At 39.9% G+C, this 13,693-nt stretch overlaps 1 pseudogene; it reads left to right on the forward strand.

Moving 5' to 3' along the window:
• Positions 1-1,004: 1,004 nt before the first annotated feature.
• Positions 1,005-13,693, forward strand: part of LOC111818242 — a 59,998-nt pseudogene continuing 47,309 nt past the window's right edge.

Genomic DNA, 13,693 nt, shown 5'->3' on the forward strand with positions numbered 1-13,693 from the left:
CAGACGCACAATTTCAGAATTAGCCCCACAGCCCACTAGACAGAGGTAGCATTCTTCTGTTCCCTCCGTGATTACCTCAACAATAAACAGTATTATCTTTCAGAAACAAGGAGATTCTTACAGTAGTGATCTAGAGATGGAGAAGAGAGAGATGAAGTATTTAACAGGCTTTGGGGTCACAGAATGAAGTGTTTTTCTACAAAGTAAAGTCAAACAGAGGCAAGCCGAGCCAAGAAACAAGGGCATGGAATACTGACATCCACGCACATCCATGTGCAAACCAGCCCACGTGTGACCAGGTGCACAGCCTAACTAGGGCCGTTTTCCTTAAGGTCAGTTCACAAATTACTTTCTCCGGAAGGCCTTCCTGTACACAGTGGTATGTGTGTGATAGTCTTTCAAGGATTCCTCAATCACTTTTTCACTGTACACTTGCATGGGGAAAGGGACCAATCTGGATTCTCTGTGTGATTTCTTTCTTTCTGTATCTCTTTCAGATGATAGACTATAAGCTCTGTTCTGGCGGAATCTTTGTATCACTCACTACTATCCCCTGGCACCATGCCTAGTTTTCAATAAATATTCATTGGCTGAATGGAATGAAATGAAGTGAAGCTACTTTAAAGAGACTTTCTACTACAGAAACTGAAAAAAATCTAATGTAATAAATAAATTTATTATTTCAAAGGGGTATAAATAATATAAAATTCTACACCCTGGTTTATCTTCTGGACTGCCTTTATCAGTGTCTTGCCTTTCACATTATCGTTCTGTCTTACTCCGTCCTTCACTGGGCTCCTGAAATGTCTTATTAGTATTTCTTGTATCTTGGCCTGACTTTGTTTCAGCCTTTGCGTTGCTCCAGAGTAATACTTAGGAGAGAAAGATTAATTATGTGCTGTTTTATCTATCTTTTCTCGTTGCTGCGACAGAATGCCTGACACCCAAAGTTAGAGGGGGGAAGGCTTATTCTGGCCCACAGTTTGTAGAGGTTTCAGTCCGCAATGGCAGGCTCCAAGCAGGGTGATGTGGCAGAAGGGCATCGAAGAGCAGGCACAGCTGGCAGCAGGCAGAAGGCAGTGAAAGCACCCAAGCGGCCAGCAGCAAGTGACAAGTGAGGGCCCTCTTCCAGGCCCTCACGTCTTATCCAGGCTACCCACGCCTCGGGGGGGGGGGGTAGTGCTCAGACCCTTCATCCTAGTATCCTACCCTTGATCTCAGCATAACACACCCGAGACCCAGCCGCCTCTGAAAAGCCTGCCTATGAGTGCACGAGGCTTTGAGGGACTAAGTAGCTAAAAGCCACGATGTGTGCCCTGAATTTCAGCAGACTCTGCAGTCTCCAAGTGCTTCGTACAAAGCTCTCTCTCCTGGCTTTCGGATTTCCACCAGCGGCAAGTGGTAAGACGGCAAGCACTGCATATTTTCTGACCACCACTTGAAGCCTTCAGATCCTGCACACTCGTGGAAGCAATGACTGGGGGCTCTATGAACAGCCTCTCCACGTCCCGCACTCAGGGCCTTTTCTCTGCTTGCCTTGAGGTCATCGTTTCATTGTGCCCTTCATCTACTTTCAGCCAACCCCAGGACACCCATCCTTTCCTCTGGATTCTAAGCAGCGTAGTAAATCTGTGGATAGAGTGACAGCTCTCATGTCCACTCCCGGTATTCAACGATCTTTTAAAAGTTCCCTGATTTATATTTCACGTTAACATCTGCTTATATAATGCACTCTTCAGAAAAGCAAAATGAGATAATTGGAGAATAATTCCATGCACAGGAATTTGGTGTGCTTTATTTCTATGAACAATGAAGTCAGCTTCGGCACCCACCACGGCACTCCTTGTCTCCTCCGCGCTGCTCGCTCCTAAAGCGGTAGCGCAGGACATATGAATATCCAACCGAGTGCAAACAGGCACTTAAATGATTTTATTTTCTCTTTGGTAAAACATAAGAAAATTGTAAGGCACTAGTTCTCTTAGAGTTTTTAGTATATGGAAAAGGGGCGCTATACCAATGAATTGCACAGAAAGCTAGAGACGAGTTGGAGAATTGAGTTTCCTGATTGTTAGAGCGCGCAGTGCTAGGCCCCAGCCTCAGGGCCTTATGCATCCTGGGAAACGCTCTACCGCTGGGCGGCATCACCAGCTCGGCCTGAGGAGTCTCCAGACACCGGATTGTCCCAGCTGCCTTGCTGAGCAGGTTTGCACACGTTGTACTACGATAAAGTGTCGCAGTCACTTCAGACACAGGATAGCTGCATCCTCACCTTCCACTCCTCCGTGCACTTGGTGTGGCCTTTAAGCACTCGTCCTTTAGGCAATTAATTAATGAATAACAACTAGAATGATGAACATATCATTTTAACCATAGAAAAATGAAGTCAAGACAACACTAAATTACTAACAGTAAATGCATTCACGTTATTTTGCTCTACACTTTCAGAACTTCCTATTTTGCAAAATGGAAACTCTACTCACTGAAGAATTCCATTTTCTCCTCCCCCCATTCACTGGCAACCACAGGTCTTCTTTATTTCTCTGAGTTTTGACTACATCATACATGCAACTCGTATTTTAAAATATTTTAAAATGGATTTATAATAAAAGCGATATTAAAGTAGAGGGTCTCTGTGCCGTGCACTGCCAGGCAAGATTAGCAGCACTATCGCTGTAGAAAGCGGGTGCTCGGGCGAGGCTTACCCGTGGCTGGCGAGCCGTGCGGGTGCAAACCCTGCATCAGGGAATAGCTGGGGTGGTAAAGGCTGTCCTCCTGCATTTACACCTAACTCCTAAGGTCAGAAAAGGAAGTGCCCACACACACTGGTTAACTTCTTTAACATACTTAAAAATTACTATTTCCCTGAGATGGAAAGAAAAATAAAGGACTGCTTATTTATCTCAAATGCGTATATATAATACATGTATATACGTAATTTGGTACAGGGTCTCACTACGCAGCACAGACTTGTAGTGGTCCTCTTGTCCTCTTGTCTCAGCCGGCCCAGTGCTGGGATTACAGGTGTGCACCACCATGTCTGGACGCGGCGGCGGGCTGGGCGCACCTGGGGGTGGGGCCGAAGCGCAGGTAGCACCGAGAATTGAACCGCTGTCCCAGCCTTGCCGATGCAGGTGCTTAGTCCGCTGAGCTATCTCGCCAGCCCTCAATATATGTTTCTAAAGTTATTCATTTGTGAAAAGGTAGAGAAGGATTACAATGAGTAATAAGAAAAGGAGAGAAAGCTTTGAGTACTTAAGCAGCCTAACTGAAGCTAGAACTCTTCCAGGTTTCTTGTTACTGTCTTGCTCGGTAGCGTTTTTCACTCAGCGAATCACTGATGACCTTTTCAACTCCTAGTGGAATTGCACTGAGAATTTAACATTAAAATATTCTTATTTGCCTTCTTTTTACCAGTGAGTCACACTTACTAAATGAATATAAAAAGCTTCTGTGGGACTGGCCAAATAGCTCAGCGGATTAAAGCACCTGCATGCAGGTGCAGGGGCTGGGGTTCGATCCCCAGGCCTGCTGTGCCGGCCTCGCTCTCAGGGCATGCTGAGATAGCAATTGAGATTGGGCGTGGTGGCTCGCCTGTAATCCCAGCACTTGGGAGACTGTAAACAGGCTGATCACTACGAGTCCGATCTAGGAGTGAGACCCTGAACACCCTGTAGACCCTTCCCTAAAAAAAAAATCCAAAAAAAAAAGAAGTTTTCTGTTCATACCTAAGGGTAGAACATAAATCTTATATTCTTCCTGCATAATATATATTCATTGATTATATTTGCTACTTAAGAAAATGTTTATACTTTGAAAAAAATTAATATCATTATGTAGTTATATTTTATAAAATATCAAATTTATTTTCTAGTTTTATTTCAATTTATATTATCTACTATATTCATATTAAAAGTAATTAAAGTGGAGCTGGGGGTTTATCTCAGTAATAGAATGCTTGCCTAGCATGCCATAGGCCCTGGTTTCAATCCCTAGTACCACAAAAATATAATTAAAATGAATTTATTCTTGGTCTGGGGAGAGAGCTGGGCAGTCTAAGCAAGCACAAGGACTGGATTCCACTTCCAGTACCACACGCCATGCCAGCCCCCGAAACCGGGCGTGGAGGCACACACCTGTAATCCCAGAGCTGAGGATCCTGAGATAGGAGGATCCCTAGGAGTCTGAACTGTGTAGTGAGACCCTGAATCAGCAACAACAGAGGTAGAAATAAATAGATAACCATAAGATGAATGTATTCTTGTTTAGCAACATTAGCTCACACTTGCCCATCCTACCCAAAATACTGCTGCAGCCCTTTCTCAGAAGACATTAACTCGTTAGCGCAGTAGATAAACCTAGCTCACCAAACAATGAAAATCCATACAGACAGAGAACATTTTCTCTTTGACGGAACAGAATTTTGATACATTCTGCAAGAAGACAATGCATGCACATAAAAAATAAAAAATTAGGAGAACAGCAACAAAAGCATGATACTAGTACAAACTCGGACAAGCCTTAATAAAGAGAAAAAAGGTCATTGTTTGATTCCTAAAGGTCTCCAAAAGAGCCAGCACCCGCGGTTTAATTCCCAGCACAGTAACGTTAGAGGCGAGACTAGGCCAAATTGCTTCTTGAGCACTCCGACATCAGCCTAAATCAGATTCTCAATTTCATAGCGTCACTGGGAATTTACAAAAATTACTTTTTTGTGTGGCGGATATAGCTCGGCAGTCTAAGGGCCCACCTGCAAGTGCAAGGACCTGGGTTCGATCCCAGTACCACACGCTGAGCCTACCCCCTAATCCCAGGCGCATAGAGCAGGTCACAGGAACCGGGCGTGGTGGCGCACTCCTATAATCCCAGCTCTGGGGAGGCTGAAACAGGACGATCACTAGGATTCTGAGCTGCTTAGCTAGGCCCCTGTACCAAACACATAAATAAATATTTTTAAAAGAAAAATTGCTCTTATATCTTTACAGATTCGCTTGCCCGTGTTGGCCACACGCAGTGCCTGCACCCCTCATGAGGAGGCGGCACACGTGCGTAACCCACCCCCATGCTCTGCTTCCTCTCCCACTGCTCCTCCTTTCCTCTCTCTTTATCCAGCCCCTTCCTATTTGCAAAAGTTGAGTCTCTGTTTGGTACTACACGTCTTTTGTTTTGTTTTTTAAATTGCTTATACTTTGTGCTTCTTACATAAGAGAAAGACTATGATACTTAAGTTTATTTATATGATCTATTTTGTGACATTGTTTTCTCAGCACGCATCCATTTTCCTGCAATGGCTCTAGCTTATCCTTCTTTGTGTCAGAGCAGAACTCCACTATGTATAAACACCACATTTTTAATCCTCTCATTTATGGATCAACTTGTTGATGGTTTTTGTTTGGAGATTTTTTTTGAAGAGGGAAGCGCACGCAGGACCTCACACTTGCCAGGCAAGCGCCAGGTCCTAGAGTGATACCCTTGGCACTAGGACTTAGGACTTGTGCATCGTGCCGCTATCTAGACAGACATGCGTGTATTACTGCAATCTGATATCCTTAGTACTTGCAGGAAAAATACTGACAAGAGGAATAGCAGGACTGAATAGCATCTATATTTTTAGACTTGTGAGGAATCCCCATAATGATTTCTAAAATGGTTGTTCTGGCTTACTTTTCTAATAAAAATGCAAGTGTCCCTTATTCCTATCTCCTAGCCAACAGTTGCTATCATTTCATTTCTTGATGACTGACAATCTTTCTGGGGTAAAATAGAATCACAATGTTGTTTCAATTTGTGTTACTCTGATAACCAAAGATGTTGCAGATATTTTTCCCCAATGGTTTAAAGTTTTCTTTGAAGAAGTGTCAATGTATTCCATTGCTTGTTTCATTTGGGAGGGCTTCTAGATAGTAATCTTCTGCCCAGAATTAACTGACAACATTTTACCCATTCTGTTTGTTGTCTCTTCGCTCTGGACTGTTTCCTTTGTGTGCAGAACATTGTACATATATGTTTGATTCCTGTGTTATTTCTTATGCCATTGAGGATCTATTCATAAAGATCTTGAATATGCCTATTCTTTAGGGTTTCGTCTACTTAACCTTCCAGAGAGTGAAGTGTTTTTGTTTTAATATTCAGTTATTTGTTCCATTTTGATTTTCATTTATTTATTGGTGAGAGATGAGTTAAATTCAGTCTTCTGCATCTGTATTGCCAGTTTTCTCAGCTCCACCTGTTAAAGAGGCTGTATGTTCTCCATTGTATGGGTTTTTCCCTTTGTCCAGGATGAGATGACTAAACATAGCTAGAATTGGTTCTGTGCCCTCTCTTCTGTCCCACTGATCCACATGCTAAAGCTTGGGCCAATGTCACCCAACTTCTGTAGCATAACTTGGAGTTGGGATGCCTCCTACTTAGCCCTTTTTGCCCAAAATCACTTTTGCTGTTCTGAGCTTCAAAATCTTACACCTCTGTAAGATATGTTGCTACTATTTTTATTTGGGATTGCATTATGTCTATGTGTCACTTTTAGTATTGTGACCATTTTGATAGTCCTGCTTCTTCCTATCTAAAAATAGAGGATGTCTTTCAATTTCCTGGAGTCCTCTTCAACTTCTTTTATCAGAATAGCTTATTTTTTGTTACAATCCTTCACTTTTTTGTTAGGTTATTTCTTAAGTATTTATTTCTTATTGGAGCTGCTGTAATTGATATTGTTGATTTCGTAATGTCTTTCTCACTTCATTATTGGTGAATGCAAGCACTGTGGAATTTTTTGTATTGATTTTTATCCTATAATAACCAATTATACAAATTGGTTATTAATTCTAAGAGTCATCTGATAGAATTTTGGGGTCTTATATTTGAAGTGTCGCATCTCTGCAAACAATGATGACTTGAATTCTTCCTTTCCTCTATGTATCTCGTTTGCTCTTACTTCTGCATGATTCTGCTGCTTACTATTTCAAGTACAACATTGAACAGGTGAGCCAATGCTAAACATCTTCTGTTGTCCCCAATTTCTAAGGAACAGTTTCAGCTTTTCTCCATATGAAATTATGGCCATGGGTTAGTAATAAATGCTTTTAATCAGATTAAGTTATTTCTATACCTATTTTCCTCAAAATTTTTGTCATGAATGGACATTACATTTAGTCAAAGTGCTTTTCTGCATCTACTGAGATGATCATATAATTTTTGTTCTTCTATTAAAGTGATGCATTACATTTATGGATTTGTTCAGGTTGAATACCCATTCCCTGGATGACGCCTACTTGCTCATGGTGTTTAATTTTTTAATGAATTATTGCATTCTATTTGCCAAATTATGCTGAGCGTTTTTGAATCTATGTTCATTTAACAGATTGGGTGAGTTTTATTTTCTCAGTTCATTTCCGGTTTGACATTGGAATAGAGATTACTAGCCCTCCAGGGATGGATTATTTGGGCAGTATTCCTTCCTTTAAAATGTAATTAAAGAACATGAGGCTATTTGAATTCGACCCTCCCTCAGGTTCTTACTGAATTCAGGGCTGTCTGGCCTCTGGCCTTTTCTAGTTAATGGGTACATTGATACCATCTCATTTGCATTTCATGTTGTTGGACTATTTAGCTTCTTTTCTTTCAGTTTTGCTACACCATACCTATTTAGAAATCTATCTATTTCTTCTTCACTGCATTTCATTGGAGGACAGGTTTTCAAAATAGTTACTAATAATTTTCTGGATTTTAGTTGTGTCCATTGAGATTTTACATTTTCTCATTTCAAATTGCATTGATAATGTGTGCTTTAATTTCCCTTTTATTTGATAGCATTGGATAAAGTTTATCTACTCTTTTTAAACCAGATCTTTGATTAACTATTTCTTTTCAGGCTTTTTGTCTCTATTGTATTCATTGCTATTTGATCTTCATAATTTCCTTCTTACACTAGCCTAGCCTTTGCATGCTTCTTTCCTTCTGGGATGCGCAGGAATGACATTGCTTCACTGATTTGGCTCGCTACATTTTTGTGGATTTGGTATTCATAGCTACAATGTCTCCTTGATGATTTCTACATTATATCTCACAAGTTTTCATGTGTTCTACTAGGATTAACATTTCATTTTGGAAAAGATCTGATTTCTTCCTTGATTTATTCCATGATTCATTGATTGTTCAAGAGTATAAGGTTAATTTCCTTGTGTTTCCACAATTTCTGTGGTTTCTTTTTTATTAATTTATTACACTATGATCTCTTAATATTCATGAGATGATTTTCCTTGTTTTTATTTTTAAAGAGAATAAAAATAGTAAAAATATACAGAAATGGTACAGAATTTCACAAAACAAAATGATAGGAATTGAACAATAGTTGTTACACAGAACAGTATCTTCAAATTACCAGATATAAGCGGGTAGAATTGTTCAGAAAAGAAAAAGATTAAGCATTAACGTCTCCTTTCAATAGACCTGTAGAAATCAGCAGTACAATTATCTAAGCTACTCTGTATTTATTTTTCTGCCTTTTTTCTTTTTTCTGTTTCCTCGTCCCAGTTGCTTCTTCCCTCTGAACACTTTCTCTTCCTTCCATTGTATTTACTGTACCTTTTAGATTTTATTTACTCTTTTAGGTTCGTGCACTAGGGAGAAAATACAATGTTTACACATGTGGGTCTGATTTATTTCACTTATGAATTTGGTCTTAAATATAACAAAGAAAGTAAAAGATCTGTAAGTGAAAATTAGAGTGCTTTGAAAAAAAAGAGACAAAAGCTTTCAGAAAATGAAAAGCTATTCCTTGCTTATAGATAGAAAGAACCAATACAGTTGCATCTCGGCCTTTGGACTAAGATCAAGTGTAGAAAGAACTCATACTGTGAAAACGGACATAGTCTCAAAATTGTGGTACAGATTTAACGCAATCCTGATTAAAATGCCATTAGTATATGGCATAGGTCTAGAGAAAACATTCCTCAAATCTGAAACTAGAAGAGCCCCACAGGACCAAAACCAACCCTGAGCAGCAAAGGAAAGGCAGGGAGCACCACAGCTTCTGACTTGAAATTATACTGCAAAGCTACTTTTAAAAAAAAATCAGCATGGTACTGGCAAAAAACAGACCTGCGGATCAACATTTTTAGCTTCTTAAGTATGTTTTATGGGGTAATAGTTGGCCTGGTGGAGGAAGTTCTGTGTTCTGTTTGTTGATAAGAATGTTCATTCTTATTTTTTGTTAGTCAAACACATATTGTATAGATATCTATTGAGTTTGTTTAGATGTGCCATTCACCCACTGTATTTATTTTTAAGTTTTTCTCTACTTAATCTTCATGATAGTCAATTATTGAGTTCCTCCACTATAGCTTTGTGGGTGATTATCTGATTATTTTCTAGTAGTGTTTGTTTTGTGAAGACAGTACACAGGTGATATAACTGATATCTAGGCCTATATATCTTTGCACATGTTTGTGCTGTCTTGTCCTCTGAGCTAACACACATGACCTTCGCTGCTTGTCCTCGTTAGTCTTGACTTGAAGTCTACTTTTTCAGAAAATAGAATAGCTTCTCCTGTTTGCTCTTTTGGCTCCTCCTGTATGCAATTAGTTTTCCATCTTTTGGCATTTGTTCTACAAATTTATTTTTTTATTAAATGAGTACAGTATACCATTAGATTTCTTAATCCAATCTGTATCTTTTGGAGAATTAAGATCATTTACATCAAAAATTTTACTGAGGGGCCAGGCAGATAGCTCAGTAGGATAAGCACCTGCCTGGCAAGTGCAGGGTCCTGAGTTCAATCACTAGCACCCCCCAAAAAATTCCTGAATGGTTCGGACTTATCCTTGGGGTTGCTTTATTTTTTAACTGCTAATTCTTTTTTCTCCTTCTGCTTAACTGATCACCCTGTGTGATATATTCATTCCACTAGACTTTTTGGGATTATTGGATTCAAATTCCCTTTCTAGGAATTGTTCAGAAGATTTTGGATTCTTAAGGTTCTCACTGGGGTGAAAAGGCCTTACTTCTCCATCAACACTGACAGAAAGTTACACGGGATGTATTAGTCTGGAAGGGAAGTTGTTTTCTTTTATGGCTTACACTTTCCAAAGAGGTTTCCGCTCCCTTAAGGTTTGTGTTGAGAAATCTGTTGTAATTTGCCTGGGTGTACACTTGTAAGTGATCTGTTAGGTTTTCTCTCACAGTGCTTAAGATTCTGCAATTGCACTGAGCTTCTAGAACTGCGACTGTGTGTGCCAGGAAAAATTCCTTTGTATAATCGTGGCTATTTGCTTTATGCATGACCACTTGTTTGTCAAGTTTTTCTTCATACTGGGAAAGTTTTTGCTCTTTCTTTATGCCACTTATGATACATTCTCACTTTTGCTAATTCCGGTTAATTTACAATTAGTCTTTGTGTCGTCTGGGGTTGCTGGAATGAGCTTCTACGTTCCTCTGCTGCTTTTAATGTATCACTGAGCGCATGGTTCTCTGCATCAGCCCTGTCTTCTGATTCTGACGTGCTCTCACGCAGAGGCACTTGTCTGGCTCAAACTTGAAGTGGAAATTTTTGCTTCCATGAAAACATCCTCCTGTTTTCAGCCTCCCACACACTAGGATTGCAGGCGTGCACCACCAGGCCCAGTCTCAGTCTCCCTCTCAGCACGCCCTGGGGGCCAGCTGGTGTGGCACACTGGGTATCTAATGGAACCTTCTCATAGACCATAGTTCTTTCTTAAATTGGTCATTCATCATTTTGCTTGGCTCGGCTAGCTTTTTATTGGTGTCTGCTGTAGGCTTATTGATGAATATCTGCTTACTTGAATCATTTGATCCTGCCAAGCCCCTAATTTGTTTTTTGTCTCTTCTGTCATCATTTTGAATAATTTAGCTGCTGGGCTTTTGATTTTCTCCTCACTGATGTTCCATGGTTGGTCTTTTTGGGAGTTGAGAGATTTTAAAAGTTGTTTTCTCATGATGTGTGTGTGTGTGTGTGTGTGTGTGTGTGTGTGTGTGTGTGTGTGTGACCATGCTGAGGGGTGTGCATTAATTAGACTGGAAAATCGTTCATTGTTTCTAGGAAGGGTGTCTTGCCGGTGTCTGCTTTGCAGTGGTGTGCCCTGGGCCTGGCTGATCACAGGCTTTCACCCTTATCCTGAGAATCGGCTGTCTGCATTAACTTGCAAGGAGAGGAGTAGAGTGTCACTGGCCTAACACTAAATTTTCCAGAAAGGAACTGCTTTTCTGATGCACAGGGACAAACCGGATAATAGCATTCAGTAAAAACCAATTAGAGGCAACGCATATGCTACCAGGGCAATAACAACAAATTTAGCAACAATAGATTCAAGGACAAAATGGATTTTGACAAACCACAAAAGCAATGAAAGCTATTCTACCACCTTTTGCAATAGAAAACATTGTCTTCAGTACTAAAACAGATATAAAAACAAATTAAATAATGATGTACAGTAAATTTCTACTAAATGCAACATCTATGACATTATTGACGACAGAAAAAATTCTGGAGAAATCTGATAAATTCAACTAAATATCTAAAGTTTAATTAAGTTTAACAGTAATACCTATAACAATTCATTTCATGGGAAATGGTAAAACAGAAAGTTAAGCTTGAAAAATAAAGGAAAGTAACATGAGAAGGAGGAAAAAAATGAATGAAATGATCCTACTCGGGACTAAAGAAAAAATTACAAATTTGATAAAAGTAACAAGAAATAAAAAAGAAGAAAAAAGTTAAAAGAGAAAGAAGAGAAGAAACCTAAAAAAGAAAAATAGAAAAAGAAGTTTAGGGGCCTGAGGAGATAGTTCAGTAGAATAAGTGTTTACCTGGCAAGCGCAAGGGAATGAGTTCAATCCCCAGTTATGCCAAAAAAAAAAAAAAAAAAAGAAGTTTAAAAACTTAAACTAGACCAGACAAATAGCTCAGCAGATTAAAGCACCTGGAAGAAGGCACAGGGGCCGGGGGATCGATCCCCAGGCCTGCCGTGTCAGCCCCGACCTCTGGGCATGCTGAGACAGCAATTGAGACTGGCGCGCATCTGTAATCCCAGCTCTTAGGAGCCTGGGAACAGGCAGATCACTACAAGTCCGATCTAGTAGTGAGCCCCTGAACACCCTGTAGACCATTCACTATAATAATAAAAAAACACCTTGAACTCCTAAAAGTTAATAAAGACATAGCAGTACAGATACATTCCTCTACATTTTTGACTGAGTAATTTCTTTCTCAGGTGTGCAATTTTGGGATTTATCAGAAACGGAGAAGGGATATTGAGTCACTACTAAGTCCTATTTTGTTTCTATATTCACTTCTTTTTTATGTATTTTTTATTGTGTATTATTCACCTCTCGTGCATGAATACTGAGTATTACGCCAGTATTTCCTACTGGGCATTCTTGGTCTCCAGTAGTGTCCATGAAGGTCGCATTCACTTCAGCCACTCCCAGTTTTTGTGTCCCTGTGTCTGCCCCAAATCACTGCCTTGCTCACATAGCTTTTGGACCTCTGGGTTTGTGAGGTGCTCTTTACACTCTAGAGACCTCCGTGTACAGAGGCTGTGGCAAGCATCCAAGGAAGATAGGCCACCTTTGTCAGAAGAGAGAAACCCTCTCTGCTGGAGTAGTGGTTGACATTCTAGATTGCTTCATGCCTGTGTTCAGGCTCTCTAATCTCTATAGTTTCTGGTTTTCTATAAATAAATCCAGAAGCTCCAACATCTCTCTAAATGAGTTTTAGAAAAAGAAAGGCATGTGTAATAGAATAAATAGTGATGAAAATATAACAAAAATCGCACCATAAAGTCAAATGAGTCTTTAAGCGATAATTGTGTGAAACAGTGGCACAACTTCAGAACACAGAATATCGGAGGCTGAATCACTTCTCAGCCTTTTGGCTAAGAGCAAGTGTGGAATGCTGAAGATAGAAATGTGTCTGCTCCAAATTCATCCCTTGAGTTCCCTAAATGGGACTGTATTTGGAAATAGGGTTCTTAAAAATCAGTGAGTAAGCTAAAGTAAGGCTGTTGGGGATGCTCTAATGCAATCTGGCTGGTGCCCTTAACATGGAGAGGAGACGAGGGCACACACACACACACACACACACACACACACACATCAAAGATGTGCTACCACACAGGAAATGCTTTTGGAAGATACAATGAAAGTGGCCATCTACAAGAAAAGGAGAAAGATTAAAAAAAAAAAAAAAAAAAAAATGATTGAACTTGAAATTCTAGCCTCCAAACTGCTAAAAGAAATTTCTGGGGTTTAAGCCAGCAGGTGTTGAGGGGGGTTATTTTATTATTATTATTATTTTAGCCTAAGCAAACCCATCCATAAATGTTGAAAAACTTACTCTAACAATATCATAAAAGAAAGCACAACTTCACAAAAGAAAATGATCTCATTAAAATGGATTTCATTTGAATTCTCCTACTATATTATGTCCTCATGATAATTTTTGGGATAGTGCCCAAATACGTTTCCTATTTTCCACCTTTGGCATACTCTGCCAGTCCATTCTCCCCTACACTGAGTTATCTTGTGCAAACAGGATTACATCACACCTCCCACACAAAACTTGCAGCATCTTTTTATCTCAATTCAGAGTAAAATACAGGGGCCGGGGAGATGGCTCATTAGAATAAGCACTTGCCTGGCAAGCTCAAGGGCCTGAGTTCAATCCCTGGTTCCGCCAAAAAAA

The sequence above is a fragment of the Octodon degus genome, unplaced genomic scaffold (assembly GCF_000260255.1).
Source record: "Octodon degus isolate 3935 unplaced genomic scaffold, OctDeg1.0 scaffold00084, whole genome shotgun sequence".
Lineage (NCBI taxonomy): Eukaryota > Metazoa > Chordata > Mammalia > Rodentia > Octodontidae > Octodon > Octodon degus.